This window comes from Sus scrofa, chromosome 5 (genome assembly GCF_054392235.1).
Source record: "Sus scrofa isolate SSC_HxYL_T2T_F1_AM1 chromosome 5, Sscrofa_HxYL_maternal_Yorkshire_Landrace_v2.0, whole genome shotgun sequence".
Taxonomy (NCBI): Eukaryota; Metazoa; Chordata; class Mammalia; order Artiodactyla; family Suidae; genus Sus; species Sus scrofa.
Window position 1 is genome coordinate 17,417,268 of NC_139387.1, and position 16,846 is coordinate 17,434,113.

The 16,846-nt window shown below is 44.3% G+C and overlaps 1 protein-coding gene across 3 annotated transcripts in view; it reads left to right on the forward strand.

Annotated features, from left to right (window-relative positions):
* Window positions 1-2,008: 2,008 nt before the first annotated feature.
* The window catches only part of SPATS2 (spermatogenesis associated serine rich 2), a 137,323-nt gene continuing 122,485 nt past the window's right edge, over window positions 2,009-16,846 (forward strand). For 2 of the 3 annotated variants that reach the window (XR_014803175.1, XM_013988258.3), the window contains exon 1: window positions 2,009-2,283. The gene's annotated coding sequence lies outside the window, so the exon portion shown is untranslated. Of the gene's footprint in view, window positions 2,288-16,846 lie in introns of all 3 variants that reach the window. The other variant, XM_021091602.2, reaches the window with a different exon arrangement.

Genomic DNA, 16,846 nt, shown 5'->3' on the forward strand with positions numbered 1-16,846 from the left:
GCAAGATCTCCAAAAGTAGGGATTTAATTTTCCTCCCAAAGAAGAAACTATATTGGTTTTGCAACAGCATCAGGCCCCATAATGGTGGTTTCCAAGTGACCTCTGGTAGGTGAAATCAGTCATTATGGAATAAGATCTTGGATCCTACTGGTTCAGGTCTCATTTTTCAGTATGAAGTTTCCTATTAACCAGGGTCATATCATCCCATTCATTCCTACACTTTATGGAAAGGAAGGGGAATTGTGGAAGAATTAGTCACTCATTCTCTTTGTTCCTACACCACTCTGCACTTTTCTGTTTCAGCACTTATCACATGATATAGTTAATTATTTAATAGCTTTATCCTCCATTACAACTGGATACCCTCCTTGAGGATAATGATCTAGTTTTATTCTGTTAAGTGACCCACATCTAGAACAATGCCCACTGCTCATTGGGTGATCAATTTATCTAATGAAAAGAGAACAGTTTTACTTCTATTTGAGTCTTTGAAAGATTCAGTAGTAAGCAGCACATGGTATACTGCCCTAACTAGTGGGATGACCTACCTAGTCCTTTTTCTTTAGATCTGTAAATGATATGGGTGGATTAGGTTAGGCATTATTTAACTAGGGGCCAGTGGGCTCCAGAGGATTTTTGATCCTTCACTCCTTGCAAAGTTAAAAACCAAAGGACCTGATGACTTGGCAGAGATTACACTATTCCATTACTTGTCCTGAAACTGTAATAACAAATCTGTGAAAACCAAAACTACACTGTTTCTGTGGTGCCTATATACGCTCATATACACTCTGGCTTGTCATTGGTGCCTGTCCAGAGCCCCTTTTGCTTTGGTCTCAAAAGTTAAGAACACGGGGACAGATTCTTAATCACATTTTCAAGGTTGATTGCCTAAATACCCGACCTTTAAGCCACTCCTAATCATCAACCCCTTTGGCAATGCGGTGAGTGCTTCACACGTGAACACTGTCTAGAAAGGTGCACAATTAGAAATGGTTCTGGCCTTGGGGTGCTTGGGAAACTAACCACGAAGACAGAAGAATATTTAACATAAAGATTCGACCGTCAGTGTAACTGACCACAGCCGCCTAAAGGGATGCAGACAACTCAGTAGACTAGAAATCCAACGAGGAAATGGACTTGGGCAGTTGTGTCCGGGGTCATGGCAGAGGTCCCTCAGTTTGCTCCCGAAGTTATCCTCTGCCCAGCTGGGGAGGTGCACTGCTCCCCACCAACTCCTTACCAGCCTGTATGGATTCCCAGGAGGCTGAGTGGCTACGGAATCAGGACATTTCCCGTAGTCAGTGGTTCTGAAATGGCCTTTTGGAGTAAATCTTGGGTCGGGACAGAGGCAAAAGTGAAAGTGGTGTTAAGCTGTTGGGGCAGAGTCGTGGCACGGGAAGCGGGAGAAGCCTGGGAGACCAAGTCCCCGCCTGGACCTAGAGAGAAAAGCCCCTCTCGAGGTTCCCTTCGAGGCGGCCGCCTTCGGCAACCTCCGGGGAGTTTCGGCTCTTTCCGGCAGTTCCAGCTCAGGCCCTCTACTACCAGCACGCGCTGTGCCCCCCACCCCACTCCGCCCGGCTCTTTCGGGGCACGGGCCATTCTGCACGAGGGCACGATCTCTTGCCCCACCCGTCCTCACGTCCATCTACTTTGTTCCCTACCTATTCCTCCTATCCCTTCCCTTCCTCGTTCTTCCCAATCCCCGGACATCCGAGCTCCCTCAACTCGGGTGCCCGGCCCGGCGGGCAGTGCGAAGCGCGAGGGACCGGTCCACGAGAGGAGCGGTAACCCGACGGACTGGAGGCGCCTCTCTCCGCGAGCTTCCCCGCGCGCAGCTCCTCGGCTGGCCGGCCGCCTCACGCCTCCCTCGCGCACCGGTTGGCTGCAACGGCCTCGAGCTCGGCGCGCCGAGTTCGCGCCGGCGCGAGCACGCGCCCTGTGCGCTGGCTGGCCGGCGCGCACGCGCCCGAGCGGGCTGCGGGGCGGGGCGAAGAGCTCGAGCCCCGGCGAGGTCGGTGTAGATCCGCTGGCACTTCGGCCCCCAGCCGCCGCTGCGATTCCCAGCCCGCCACCCGGCTGAGGAGGGTAGCGAGGAAAGGGGCGGAGGGGCGGGGCGGCGCCCGGCTCCGAGAGAGCTGGGGGAGGAGCGCGGCGGCGACGGAGGTGGCTCTAGAAGAGCCGGAGGAGGCGGCGGAGGAGCTCCTTTCCTCTTCTCAGACCCCGGAGCGTCCCGGACGCAGAGCCGGAACTGGGGGGACGCGGAGACTGCGGAGGCCCGGGGTAGGTGAGGCTGAGGGTGCTGGGCGGAGGGTTGGTGGGGGATGAAGAGGGGCACAGAGGTGTAAAGAGCGGGCTTGAGGGAGGGCACGGGGGAGGGGGCAGTAGTTGGGGGTTGGGGTACCGAGAGGAGGGGGATGTGAGTCCTTGGGACCTGGAGTGCCCAGATGGTGAAAGGTTTCTGGGGTCAGTGGGGCGGGCGGAAGACACCGGGTCCGAATTGGGGGGTTTCCAGAAGCATAGGCCGGGGAAACAATGGAGTGAGGGGGGGACTCTTGGTGTGAGCTTGTGTGGGGCACTGGATTTTAAGAGACGAGAGATCGAAAGGCATGAAAGAATGGATCGTTTGGTATGAGAAGTACAATGAATTGAGAATTCATCGGGGATGCGTAAGGTCAGCTGTGTGGCTATCGGAGGTTCTTAGGATTTGGAGGCAAAGTAGGATTTAAAAATAAGAGATAGAAGGGCATTCTTGGAATTGAGGAGGGGCGGGAAACGGAACGGAAAATAAAGCAAAGAGGGGCAGAGAAAGAAAATAAATGCGGTTTGGATTTGAATTAAAGCGGAAGGGTAAATCCAGTTAGAGAGTATAGGGTAGGTGGACTGGAGTGGCATTTTTCTCCTAATTCATCCAGGATGACTGGCTTCTTTTAGAAGATGGATCTTTCTCTGGCATGTCCCTCTGCCAAGGAGTACAAGACACTCTTAATAATATGGTTATCCTGTGTAGTCCATTTATTTCATTGATAAAACATGCTTGTAATATTTCTTTCCCCTCTGTATAATTTACCTGTGGTTAATGAAGCAAGAGAGGACAGACCACTAAAAATAGGAATTGTGCTTTGAGTTTAGTTATTGATAATGCAGAGTTTAGGATGTTTGGGAGAGAACCACAAGTTTGTTTTTATTTAGCCTTGATAAAATCTAAGTTACTTGTACTTTGTTAGAATTACAGTTTCTCGATGAGAAATGGTCACGTACCACCTGCCACTGGTTTTATGCTTGTGAGAGCATTTGGGTTCTGCCTCAAGAAATTCTTGATGCCGATTTCAAATTATCAGGCTACCTTGTACCTTCCAGTTTGAATTAAGGTGATTTGAAAATATTGTGGGGAAGTATTTCTGGGGTTATGATCTGTACATTTCCTTGATATGTGGATTTCCAGACCAGATTTTGAATGGTACTAGATATGACTCCTGATTTTGAAATTGTAGTTACCATTATGTGTTCATAAATAGTCCACATAAAGCTTTTTATTTGTTGGGCATTAAGTTTTGCTGACTCATCTAAGATTTCTGGGAATTTTTTGGTTTATATTTCTCAGCTAGGTCTTGCATAGTAGCATTAGACTATAAAGGTCCAAAAATATCTAAATTGTCACTTTTATGTTATAAAAACTGAATAAAGCGAAGAGTGCAGCTTCCTCATTAGTGATAATGAGGCTCTTGATTGACCTCTTAATGAGGCTAGGCAAGGTGGTAAGATTGTTTTGCATCATTATCTCATTTAATTTAATTCTCACAGTTATTTCCTATTTTATAAATTAAGAGATTAAATACTTTACTAGGTCACAGAGCTAGTAAATAAAGCTGAATTCGGACCCAGCTCCTTAAATCTTCCCTGCCTGGTTTTTCTTCCTGGTTTTTTCTCCTGATCTTGGTTGTAGCACGTATTGGTGGAAACTTGGGTCTCATATAGTGATTTAGACAAAGATTGGGTTGGTGGGATCTATCTGCAAAGTTTGTTGAAGGTTTATGGCTTCTGTGATTTAACAGATCTTCTGGGGTCTGGATAATAGGCAAAAACATCTTGCCAAGGGTTTGTCCTGTGAGCACACTTAATTTTCTGTTTAGTCTAGTATACTGCTGAAGTACTGTGCATACGTGGCAGTCTTCCTTGTAGAAGTCAAGACAGCCGGTTGTGAAGCCCAAACCAATTAACTCCGGGAAATAATCAAAAACTGCTGAGTGCTCAAGTGCCCTCCAAGCACCTGTTGAGTCTATAGTTGGTACTGGGCATTATCTCTAAATATAGACAGGATCCTCTTAGAAACCAGGAGTAAAACAACTAGAACTGAGAGAAACAGCTGGGGCCTGAGGGAGGAGCCAGAGGTTACCCACGAAACATCAGCATAGCTCCTGGAGGCTGATCCAGGAGCAGCAAAAGCTCCAGTGAGTGGCAGGAGGGGAGGGAATTTTTATTTGTTGAGCATTTAGGTAGTCTAGGGACTGGACTCAGTGTGTTTTATATATTTTACTTTTTTAGATCTTCAAACAACCCTTGTAAGGTAGCTGCGAGCATTATCCCCACGTTTCAGATGTTGCTCGGAAAGGTTAAGTAACTTAAAAATGGTAGTGAAAGAATTTTATATTTTCATTTTTATTATTATTATTTTGCTGCCTGCAGTTTCGATTTTAGAGCCACCATATTAAAACTGGGAACTTGCAGTCACTCTAGGATCCACTTTGTTAGAAATAAAACTGATTATTTCAGTCGTGTGCTTACATTGGAGACTGGGAGGTAAAGCTTATATTTTTCTGATTTAATTGTTGGGAAGGAGAGCCCATTCAATTAGCAAATGACTTCCTGTAGAATATAATTCACCTTTTTTTTTTTCTTGTCTTTTTAGGACTGCACCTGTGGCATATGGAGGTTCCCAGGCTAGGGGTCTAATTGGAGCTGTTGCTGGCCTGTGCCACAGCCACAGCAACGCCAGATCTGAGTTGTGTCTGCGACCTACACCACAGCTCATGGCAATGCCAGATCCTTAACCCACTGAGCAAGGCCAGGGTTCGAACCTGCAAACCTCATGGTTCCTAGTGGGATTTATTTCTGCTGTGGCAAGACAGGAACTCCTAATTCACCTTCTAATATAAATTCTCATTATATACCAATGATGGGATATTGATATATATCTGTAGGTCTGTAGGTACATGAAACTGGCATGTCCATCCCTCCTTTTCTGAGTTCTTGACTTGCTGGCAAGTCACCTGGGCTCTGGAGGATTATAGTGAAGCATGCCTCTTGCAGACTTTTAAAACTTCTCTTGATCTGTTTTTGGCACAAAAATTTGACCACCTTTTTTTTTTTTGCTGTGTCTGCAACATACAGAGGTTCCTGGGTCGGGGATCGAACACCTATGTCACAGCTTCGACCCAAGCCACAGCAGTGACAACACCAGATCCTTAACCCTGTGAGCTGCCATTCTAGCTTGGTTACTTAAAATGTACATAACATAAAATTTACCCTTGAAACCATTTAAAAAAAATTTCTTTTTGTCATTTTAGGGCCGCACCTGCAGCATATGGAGGTTCCCAGGCTAGGGATTGAATTGGAGCTGCAGCTGCTGACCTAGACCACAGCCACAGCAAGGCGGGATCCAAGCCTGCTTTTGCAGCCTACACCACAGCCCATGGCAACGCCAGAGCCTTAACCCACTGATCGAGGCCAGGGATGGAACTTGCATCCTCATGGATACTAGTCAGATTCGTTTCTGCTGAGCCATGATGGGAACTCCTAAACCATTTTTTTTAAGTATACAGTTAAGTGTCATTAAGTACATTCATAATACTGTGCAACCATCATCACCATCCAGCTGCAGAAATTTTTATCTTTCCATACTGAAACTCCATACCTATTAAAAAATAACTCCCCATTCCTCTCTTCCCCCAGCCACTTGCAACCACCATTCCACTTTCTGTCTCTAGGAATATAGTTGTTCTAGGTGCCTTGTATAAATGGAATCATGTAGTATGTCCATTTGTGTCTGGCTTATTTCACTTTGCACAGTGTCTTCAAGGTTTATCAGTATTGGAATTCCCATTGTGGCTCAGTGGTAACAAACCCAACTAGTATCCATGAGGATGCAGGTTTGATCCCTGGCCTCACTCCATGGGTTAAATATCTGGCATTGGAGTGAGCTGTGGTGTAAGTCACAGACGTCGCTCAGATCCTGTGTTGCTGTGGCTGTGGTTTAGGCCAGCAGCTGCAGCTCCGATTCAGCCCTTAGCCTGGGAACTTCCATATGCCACAAGTGTGGCCTTAAAAAGCAAAAAAAAAACAAAAAAAAAAGCGAAGATTGATCAGTGTTTTAGCATGTGTTAGAACTTCATTCCTTTTTAGGACTGAATAGTATTCCTTTGTATGCATGTACCACATTTTGTTTACCCATTCCTCTGTTGATGGATACAGGTTGTTTCGACCTTTTGGCTATTGTGAATAATGCTGCTGTGAACACTGGTGTACAAATACCTCTTCTAGTCCTTGTTTTCAGTTTTTGGGATATAAATCCAGAAGTGGAGTTTCTGGATCATATGGTAATCCTATGTTTAATTTTTTGTGAAAGCTTGGTTACTTTATGTATTTATTTTTTAGTCTTTTTCTAGGACTGCATCTGAGGCATATGGAGGTTCCCAGGCTTAGGGGTCTAATCAGAGCTACAGCTGCCGGCCTACACCAGAGCCACAGCAACGCCAGATCCGAGCTGCGTCTGCAACCTAGACCACAGCTCATGGCAACACTGGATCCTTAACCCACTGAGCAAGGCCAGGGATTGAACCCGAAACCTCATGGTTCCTAGTTGGGTTTGTTAACCACTGAGCCGCAACGGGAACTCCAAACTTGGTTACTTTAAATGGTGGTTTTATTGTGTAGTCATCTGAAGGTAGCACTTGGTCTTATCTTCTCGGGCTGCTGTTTCCTCTCTGTTTCTGTCCTCTGTTTGCAGGACATTTGCACTGGAAGTGATTCAAAAGGAAATGAATTATCCAGTTTTCATGGTTCTCTCTTAGCTTCTGTCTACTTATATATCAAGACATCTCTACATTAAAATACATTTCAGCTTAGCAATAAAAGTACTTTTTGAAAATCTTGCAGATTTTCAGTTGATGAAGAAAATGGGAGTTGCTGTTCAAAAGTATGAAATGTATCCAATGCGGAAGGAACCCTTTGTTATACAGGGATCTTTCCAGTCATACCGATAAATGTGGATGATCATGTTACCTGGATGTATATTTGGAAAATGTGTCAATAGTGTAGAGCCTCTTCAGTTCACTTTGCTGCCTTTGATTGAAAGGGTACTTTTTGCTTTTTAGGGCCACACCTGCGGCATTTGGAATTTCCCAGGCTAGGGGTCAAATTGGAGCTATAACTGCTAGCCTACACCACAGCCACAGTACCACCGGGATCTGGGCCAAGTCTGTGAGCTATACCACAGCTCATGGCAATGCCAGATCCCCAACCTGCTAAGCGAGGCCAGGGATCAAACCTGCATCCTCATGGATACTAGTTGGATTCGTTTCTGCTGAGCCACAACGGGAACCCCTATGTTACTTTTTTTCATTTAAAAATGTCGTGCCGGAGTTCCTGTTGTGGCGCAGTGGTTAATGAATCCGACTAGGAACCATGAGGTTGTGGGTTCGATCCCTGGCCTTGCTCAGTGGGTTAAGGATCTGGCGTTGCCATGAGCTGTGGTGTAGGTCGAAGATGCAGCTCGGATCCCGAGTTGCTGCGTGGCGTAGGCTGGCGGCTACCGCTCCAATTCGACCCCTAGCCTGGGAACCTCCATATGCCGCGGAAGTGGCCCCAGAAAAGGCAAAAGACAAAAAAAAAAAAAAAAAATGTCGTGCATGAGGAGTTCCCACTGTGGTGCAGTGGGTTAATGATCTGACTTGTCCTGTGGCATCACCAGTTCCATCCCCAGCCTGGCACAGTGGGTTAAGGATCCACCGTTGATCCATCTGCAGCCACCTGTGGCTTAGGTCACAGATGCAGCTCAGATTTGATCCCTGGCCTGGGAACTTCCATATGCAGTGCGTATGGCCAAAAAAGGAGAAAAAAGTTTTACATGTGTGAGCTGCTGGTTATTGCTTACCTTCTGTATCACATCTTTATTTCTTGAAAAAAGTTTGAGTGCCTGATGTATGCTTTAAATATTTCAAGAAGGTAGCTGTAGTACAGGAAGTATTGTTTGAGTCCATTCTTCTTCCTCTCTGTATACATTTGAGAGAAGGAGTTGCTACATAATACCATATATAATAGATTGAAATGGCTGCAGACTGACAGTGAGCTGTCTCTTAGGATGGGTCTAACTCCAATTTCCTTTTTTCTAAATGTCACAAGGGGGTTAATTATGACTACATTTTGCTTCTTGAGATTATTGGGTTACAGAGGGACTTCGGGCTCACATACCATTTTCTGGGAGCCTCTTACGAGACTTAGTGAGGTCATCCTTACCTTAGAGGTGGTCTCTTGGTCTGTAAATCATATTTCATTTAAAGTTCGTAAACACTTTATTTTTAAGTTGCTGGATATTAAAGATTGGCCAGAGGGCAGCATTTACTCCCCATGTTCAAACCCACCGTGGCAGCTGGTTGTGGTGGGTTCCTGAGTTATTCATCCATCTTCTACACCGATTCTGCAGCAGCCCTAGGCCTCTAAAACATTCTGCAGGGTCTGAGAATAGCCATCAGCTTAAAGGCAACTTCTGCGGTCATTGTCCTATGACTAATTTGTGGTTAGGAGTTACACAGGGATTCTTACTCGTTCATACCCTAAATGACAACCTTAGATTGTTGGTAAGGATTTTTATATTACTTAATTAGCAGAATGACATGATTACTAGTTGTGGAATGTGTGTTGTGTGTGTTCTTCTTTAGAGTTGGCTAAAGGGTGTTGACATTGAGAAGGAGGTTTGTGATGAGGCCTTTATATAATTATAGATGGGTCATGTTGGATAAGTGAAGATATCTTTTGTACTTGAAGATGCTGTCAGTGATATTACTTCCTCCTGACGTGTATAGAACTGAAAAGCCCAATTTGTAAAACCTACAGTCTTTCCTCTGTGCATGTGATCCGTCCCGTCAATGATTTGCTGCTGTTTTAAGGACCATCAGTAGTAGAGCAGTACTTCCTTTGAATTCTCTACTTGGTGTCTGATTATGTATCAGTGTGGTCCTCCCCCTTCTGGCTCTTCCTGGCTATCTTCTGCTGTTAGGTTGATTCAAAATGTGTCCTAGTGCGGTGGGAGTGACCCTTCTGCTTACTTTGGTTAATTTTTTGTATCTTTATAGTAAACTGCCGTCAGAGTCTGCCTGCATATCCTGCAAGAGCCTTCAGGACAAGGATCTCCTCATTAGACGCTCCCTCACATTTGAGAACAGTGAAACTTATTTATAACTAAGATGGAATGACAGAAAATTAAGGTGTTATAGGACCTGAATAGTAGGTGGTACAGAACCACCGCAGACTAAGTCAGCCAGTTAGCTTAGATGCAGACTTGATGTTTCGTTATATCTTGCTGATCAGTATACACTAGATTTCTTTTTTCCTTTTTTTGGCCGAGCCAGCAGCCTGAGGAAGTTCCCCGACCAGGGATCAAACCTGAACCATAGCTGTAACTAGAGCCACAGCAGGATTCAGGTTTGTTATCTGGCCTGGCTCGATGGTTAAAGATTGCTGTCGAAGACATGGCTTGGATTTGGTGTTGCTTTAGCTGTGGCGTAGGCCGGCAGCTGCAGCTCCAATTGGACCCCTAGCCTGGGGTAAGTATAAGATTAAGTAGAATTGTATTCTATTTTACATGATGATTACTTTGTTTTGTTTTTATGGCCGTATCTGCAGCATATGGAAGTTTCTGGCTAGGAGTTGAATCAGAGCTGCAGCTGCCGGCCTACACCACAGCCATAGCCACTCGGGATCCAAGCTACATCTGTGACCAACGTTGCAGCTTGAGGCAAAGCCAAATCCTTAACCCACTGATACAGGCTTGGAACCTGTATCTTTACAGAGACAATGTCAGGTCAATAACCTGCTGAGTCACAAGAGAAACTGGATTTCTTTCTTTCTTTTTTTTTTTCCCCCCCCCCGAAGGATTTTTTTTTTTTTTTTCTTTTTAGAGCCGCATTTGCGGCACATGGAAGTTCCCAGGCTAGGGGTTGAGCTACAGCTGCCGGCTTGTGCCACAGCCACAGCAATGCAGGAACCAAGCCTTGTCTGTGACCTACACCACAGCTCATGGCAACTCCAGATACTTAACCCACTGAGTGAGGCCAGGGATCGAACCTGCAACCTTGTGGTTCCTAGTCGGATTTGTTTTGGTTGTGCCACAACAGGAACTCCTTTTTTTTTTGAGGTGAAATTCACGTAATATAAAATTAACCCTTTTAGGAGTTCCTGTTGTGGCTCAACAGGTTAAGAACTCAACATAGTGTTTGTGAGGATAGGGGTTTGATCTCACTCAGTGGATTAAGTATCCTGCGTTTGCCCTAAACTGCCGGTAGGTTGCAGGTGTGGCAGCTACAGCTCCGATTAGACCCCTAACCTGGGATTTCATATGCCACAGGTGTGCCCCCCAAAAATTAACCCTTTTAAAATACACAGTTCAGTGGTATTTAGTACATTCACAATGTTGTACAATCGTCACTCTGTCTAGTTCCAGAACTGTTACCTCAATCCTAAAGGAGGCTGCCTGCCCATTAAGCAGTCTGTCTTCATTTTCCCTCTCCCTATCTCAGGCAACCTCCTCTTTACAAATTTATCTGTTCTGGGTATTTCAAGTAAATGGAATCGTTAATACGTGACCTTTTGTGTCTGCCTTCTTTCACTTAGCATAATGTTTTTAAGGTTCATCCATGTTGTAGCATGCATTAATACTTGATTCCTTTTTTATAGTCAAATACTATCCCAGTGTATGGATATATCATATCTTGTTTATCCACTTAATCTGTCCCATGGGCAGTGTTCTCATTTCTACCTTTTGGTTGTTGTGAATCATGCTGCTTTGAACATTCATGTACCAGTATTTGTTTGAATACCCGTTTTCAATTCTTTTGGGTCTACACCAGAGAATGGAATTGCTGGATTATGTAGTATTTCTAGGCATTTTGAGGAACTGCTATGCTGCTGTCCACAGTGGCTGTACCATTTTACATTTCCACCAGAAATGTGCAAGGGTTCCAATTTCTCCACATCTTTGCCAACACTTGTTATTTTCCTCCTTTTTTTTTTTTTTTGTGCTATTTCTTGGGCCGCTCCCTCGGCATATGGAGGTTCCCAGGCTAGGGGTCAAATCGGAGCTGTAGCCACTGGCCTACGCCAGAGCCACAGCAACGCTGGATCTGAGCTGCGGCTGCAATCTACACCACAGCTCACGGCAACGCCGGATCATTAACCCACTGAGCAAGGGCAGGGACCAAACACGCAACCTCATGGTTCCTAGTCGGATTCATTAACCACTGCGCCACGACGGGAACTCCTATTTTCCTCTTTTGATTGTAGCCATCTTAGAAGGTGTGAAGTGGTATTCTAATTTGATTTGCATTTCCTTATTAGTGGCTGGTGATGTTGAACATCTTTTCATGTACTTAATGGTCATTTGCATATCTTCTTTAGAGAAATGTCTGTTTAAGTCCTTTGCCCATTTTAAAATTAGATCATCTTTTTGTTGAGTTATGACCATTTATTTATTTATTTATGGACATGCCCAAGCCATGCAGAAGTTACTGGGCCAGGGATGAAATCTAAGTCACAGCAGTGACAATACTTGGTCCTTAACTGCTGGGTCACCCGGAAACTCCTCAGTGGTTAAAAAATACTTAGATCAGGAGTTCCTGTTGTGGCTCAGTGGTTTACGAATCTGACTAGGAACCATGAGCTTTCGGGTTCGATCCCTGGCCTTGCTCAGTGGGTTAAGGATCTGGCGTTGCCATGAGCTCTGCTGTAAGTTGCAGACTCGGCTCAGATCCTGAGTTGCTGTGGCTGTGGTGTAGGCCGGCGACTACAGCTCCGATTCGACCCCTAGCCTGGGAACCTCCATATGCCACAGGAGCGGCCCTAGAAAAGGCAAAAAGACAAAAAAAAAAACAAAACACAACAAAAAAACCCAACAACTTAGATCAGTGAGTATACATAGTATGCACTCAATTAATATTAGTTATAATTATTTTTACTATACGTGGCCTGAGTTGGAAGGAAACTTTGCATAGGTTTTTGAAAGAGGAGTGGAGAGGCAATAAAACTTATCATTTGTTGTCAATACAGATTCGACTAGGTTAGTGTTGATAATTTGCTTTCGATTGATGCCCCCCAAATCAAGAAGTTAGAAACACATTTTGCATGAAATCAGTTTATCTTTGGAAGAAATCAGTATCATCCATGTTTAGTTTATTCCTAAGAACCATAAAGCAGTAGTGCCATCTAGTTACGGCTGAGATTTAGATCATCTTTCTTCATTCTACCCTATTAGGAGACATTTGTTATAAATGGCACAATCAAAATTTTTTCAGAACTGGGTCAGGGAAGTCTACTTGTTATATTTAATGGCATGTAGGTGATGTTTTTATGATCATCATTGTTCCTATGCTTATTGGAATTTGGCTTTATGGGTTGGTCAAAAGAAGAAGATAGGTGAGGATAGGAGATGAAAAAATTTTTAATTTAGAATCCTACCCTTTAGTCAGGATTGTACCATCTTGAATTGGTGAATATATTCTGCGGGTTTATGGGCAAACATACTCATTTCACCGTGTCATGATTTGGAGTAGCTTTAGGCGGAACATACAGAATATGCTGTGTGCAAGGCTAAATTTGATTATTTTCTTGAAAAAGGCAGCAAAAGGGAGTATGTGCTTTCAGGAGCTGGTGATTATTCAAATCCCTCCTGAAGGCCCTCTCCTCCTCTACTTTCAAGCTTTATTCTTTTCACCTCACCTCTGAACCCTCCTACTTTAGTGGTGCCTTTGTGCGTTTCGTGCACTCTGTCTGGAGTGCCTTCTGAGTCCATCGGGAATTCTCCCCTTCCTGAAGGCTCTCAAACAGACCGCATGCTCTTCCTTGGGGCTTTTAAATCTATAGCATATTTTCATAGTAGTACTTTATCACAGTGTACTTTAAAAAATGCACGTTAAATTTTTTAAAATCAGTGAGAGCATGCAGTAAAGAAAATTGAAGAATTTGGTGAAAATAGTTTTCTCCTGTTCTCTTCCCCAAAGGCAGCCGCTGTAGTAATTTCTGGAAATATATCCTTCCAGGGTGATTCTTTGCTGATAGCAGAATTTTTACAGTTTACGAAATGCCTATTTTTTCCTTATTTTTTATTGCAAGGTAATTTATAAATAAATAAATTCAAGCATTATAGAAATTTATAGAATGAAAAGTGAAAGTTTCCCTTTCCCTTGTTCCTTAACTCTTATCCTTCCCAAGAATACCTCTCTTGCCCAGTAACATTCCTCTTCAGACGTAATCCTGTCATAACCCTACTGTGTACCCTTTCAGGTTGTCCCACTTTACATACTTACATAAAAATATTTCTGTATGGTTCTTATGATAGTTTATACATTGGTATGTAACTTCCTCTTAATAGGTTTTGGAGATTTAGTTTAGTTTTGTTTTGTTTGCTTTTTAGGGCGGTACCCGTGGCATATAGAAGTTCCCTTGCCAGGGATCAAATTGGAGCTACAGCTGCTGGCCTACGCCAAAGCCACAGCCATACAGGACCTATACCACAGCTCATGGCAATGCCGGATCCTTAACCACCGAGTGAGGCCGGGGATCGAACCTGCAACCTAATGGTTCCTAGTTGGATTCGGATTCGTTTCCACTGCACCACGATGGGAACTCCTGTTTTGGATTTTTTTCACATCAGTATGTATAGCTCCATTTTGCTCTTTTATTTTATTTTACTTTTTGGTTTTTTTTAGGGCCACACCTGCAGCATATGGAAGTTGCCAGGCTAGAGGTTGAATCGGAGCTGCAGCTGCCAGCCTACACCACAGCCACAGCAACTCGGGATCCTTAACCCACTGAGCCAGGCTAGGAATCAAACCTGCATCCTCATGGATATCCTTGGGTTCTTACCACTGAGCCACAGCAAGAGCTCCCATTTTGTTCTTTTAACCCCTGTGTGGTGTTTGTTCCATAATATGCATGTACCATTTTGCAATAAATGGAGGTATATCTTTACCTATATCAATATCCATATATCTATTTTATTTTATTTTATTTTATTTTGCTTTTTAGGGCCATACCCACAGCTTATGGAGATTCCCATGTTAGGGTCGAAACAGAGCTACAGCAGCTGGCCTATGCCACAGCCACAGCAACTCAGGATCCGAGTGTCATGTGCAGCCTACACCACAGCTCACAGCACGGGTCCTTAACCCACTAAGCAAGGCCAGAGATTGAACCTGCAACCTCATGGTTCCTAGTCAGATTTGTTTCTGCTGTGCCATAACGGGAACTCCTGTCTATCCGTTTTAGTTTCTAACAGTGCTTTAATTAATATTTTTCAATTTTAAAGACTTCTTTTTGGGAGTTCCTGTTGTGGCACAGTGGAAAAGGATCCATGAGGATGCAGGTTCAATCCCTGACCTCACTCAGTGAGTTAAAGATCCGGTGTTGCTGCGAGCTGTGGTGTAGGTAGCAGATGATGCTTGGATCCCAAGTTGCTGTGGCTGTGGTGTAGGCCGGCAGTTGTAGCTCTTGATTCAACCCCTAGCCTGGAGACTTCCATATGCCTCTGGTGTGGCCCTAAAAAGCAAAAAAACAAACAAACAAAAAAACCCAAACCTTCTTTTTGGACATATTTGAGTGTTTCCCTAGTTTGCCAGAAGTGAACTGATGGGTAAAAGGTGTATTAATTCTAAAAATGTTGATGAGTCTTGCTAAATTGATTTTTTCAAACCAACTGCTTATTTTGAAATAATTTTAGATGTGCAGAAGAGTAAAGACAGTACAGAGAGTTCCCATCTACCCTCTCATTATTGTCCCCCACTGTTAACGTCTTCTATAACTGTAGCGTATTTATCAAAACTCAGAAATTCACATTGGTACAATAGAATTAAACTACAGACTTCATTTGGATTTCCGGTTTTTCCATTAGGTCCTAAAAAGTTCTGGGATCCAGGTCAGGATTCCACATTGCAGCTAGCCATCATGTCTCTGGTATCCTCCAGTCTGTGACAGTTTCTCGGTTTTTGCCTTGCTTTTTTTACCCTCTCTTGAGACTTTGGAAGAGCATTGGTCAGGTGTAGGTTTGTCTGATGTTTTCTTGTGATCAGACAGAGCTTGTGGGGTTTTGGGGGCAAATACCGCAGAGGTGATGTGTCCTCATTGCATTCTGTCGGGGTAGATAATGTCAGCGTGTCTTAGTCGTGGTGTTATTACTGTGATTACTTGATAAAGTGATGTCTGCCAGCTTTCCTCACTGTAACATTTCTTTCTGCTCTTCTCTTTCTCTGCTCTAGAAAGGCAGTCACTACGTTCAGTCACTAAGGCAGTCAGTAAGTCCAGCCCACACTCACAGGGAGGAGAATTAAGTTCCACTGCTTGGAGAGAGGTCTCAGAATTTGGACACATGTTTTGTTTTTTGTTTTTGTCTTTTCAGGGCTGCACCTGTGGCATATGGAAGACCCCAGGCTAGGGGTTGAATTGGAGCTGCAGCTGCCTGCCTACGCCACACCCACCATAATGCCAAATCTGAGCTGCATCTGTGACCTACCCTGCAGCTTGTGGCAACACGGGATCCTTAATCCACTCAGCAGTACCAGGGAGCCAGCTCACATCTTCAGGGATACTAGTCAGGTCCCTAACCCAATGAGCTACGATGGGAACTCCTATATGTTTCTTTTCTTTTCTTTCTTTCTTTTGCTATTTCTTGGGCCGCTTCCACGGCATATGGAGGTTTCCAGGCTAGGGGTCTAATCGGAGCTATAGCTGCCAGCCTACGCCAGAGCCACAGCAACGCTGGATCCAAGCTGCGTCTGCAACCTACACCACAGCTCATGGCAATGCCGGATCGTTAACCCACTGAGCAAGGGCAGGGACTGAACCCGAAACCTCATGGGTCCTAGTCAGATTCGTTAACCACTGCACCACGACGGGAACTCCGTCTTTTTGTCTTTTCTAGGACCATACCTATGGCATATGGAGGTTCCCAAGCTAGAGGTCCAATCCGAGCTGTAGCCACCAGCCTATACCACAGCCACAGCAGCGTGGGATCCAAGCTGCATCTGTGACCTACACCACAGCTCACAGCAATGCCAGATCCTTAACCCAGTGAGTGAGGCCAGGGATTGAAGTTGCAACCTGATGCTAGTCAGGTTCGTTAACTGCTGAGCCACGACGGGAACTCCTATTTACTGACTCTATTTCTTTGTAAATTGTCTTTTTATATTCTTTGCCCATTTTTAATTGGCTTTTTTCTTTGTTTTATAGAATTTTTATACTCTGAATGTTAATCTTCTGTTAAATGTAATTTTTTTTTCCTTTTGGAAGAAAAATAAGCTTATAAGAGTAACATGCTTATTATAAAAATGTATAAAGTGAAAAGTGAAAGTCTCTTCCCCCTCTCTTCAGTCTCGTTCCCCACATGTAGTACTGTTCTCACCCACAGGCTAACAGTTTGGTATTTTTCCTTCCAGAACTTTTCTGTATAAGTGCAGAAACATATATGTATATGTTGTGGGTATGTGCAAGGGTGTGCGTGTGTGTGTCTGTGTGTGTGTGTGTGCGCGCGCGCGTGTGTGTGTACGCGTGTGTGTATTTTTAAAATTTTATGGCCGCGTTCATG